This window comes from Fukomys damarensis, unplaced genomic scaffold, assembly GCF_012274545.1.
Source record: "Fukomys damarensis isolate Sample0158 unplaced genomic scaffold, DMR_v1.0_HiC HiC_scaffold_16, whole genome shotgun sequence".
Classification (NCBI taxonomy): Eukaryota; Metazoa; Chordata; class Mammalia; order Rodentia; family Bathyergidae; genus Fukomys; species Fukomys damarensis.
The window spans coordinates 45,338,078-45,338,629 of record NW_022900928.1 but is presented as its reverse complement, the minus strand read 5'-3'; the positions used below and the strand labels follow the sequence as shown (position 1 = coordinate 45,338,629).

At 53.8% G+C, this 552-nt stretch overlaps 1 protein-coding gene across 1 annotated transcript in view; it reads right to left on the bottom strand.

Moving 5' to 3' along the window:
• The window catches only part of Amotl1 (angiomotin like 1), a 130,083-nt gene extending 129,736 nt beyond the window's left edge, over positions 1–347 (bottom strand). Inside the window, exon 1 of the mRNA XM_010633655.2 lies at positions 266–347. The gene's annotated coding sequence lies outside the window, so the exon portion shown is untranslated. The remainder of the gene's footprint in view (positions 1–265) is intronic.
• Positions 348–552: the final 205 nt, after the last annotated feature.

Here is a 552-nt window from a genome sequence, read left to right as displayed (position 1 = left end):
GCGCGCGCGCGCGCGCGCGCGCGCATACACATACACACACACACGCGCGCGCGCGCGCGGTACATGGAACACTTCACCCACCACTCCTAAAATGTTGGCTCCAAGAAAAGGACAGTCTGAATACTGTATACTGCCCCGTTATATAGGGGTCTCCTGACCTTTTCCAACCACTCCTCTATTGACTTTGTTTTGGCGTTGAAAACTCGCAGTCTTAGGGTGGAATTCCTATCCATCCCCCCCCCAAAAGTAAAAGGATCAGACTTACCTAACTCCTCCGGGTTGTAAGGCGAAGGAGAGGCGTCCACAAACTCACTGTCTGGGGGGAGACGAAAGGCAAAAAAAATTGATCAAGCATCACTTAAAGCGTAGGTCCCTCAGAAAAGCGCGGGTTTCTCTCTCCCAGTGATCAGAATCCGTGCTATTGGGCCTACGACGTATTCGAAACTCCGGTATCCGTTGAAGATGCGAGATTGTCGCAGAAACTTGAGGGGCAGATTGGCCCAGGGACCAAGCGTCTTCCAGGCGCCGGCAGCTGCGCGCCAACTTTCTGCG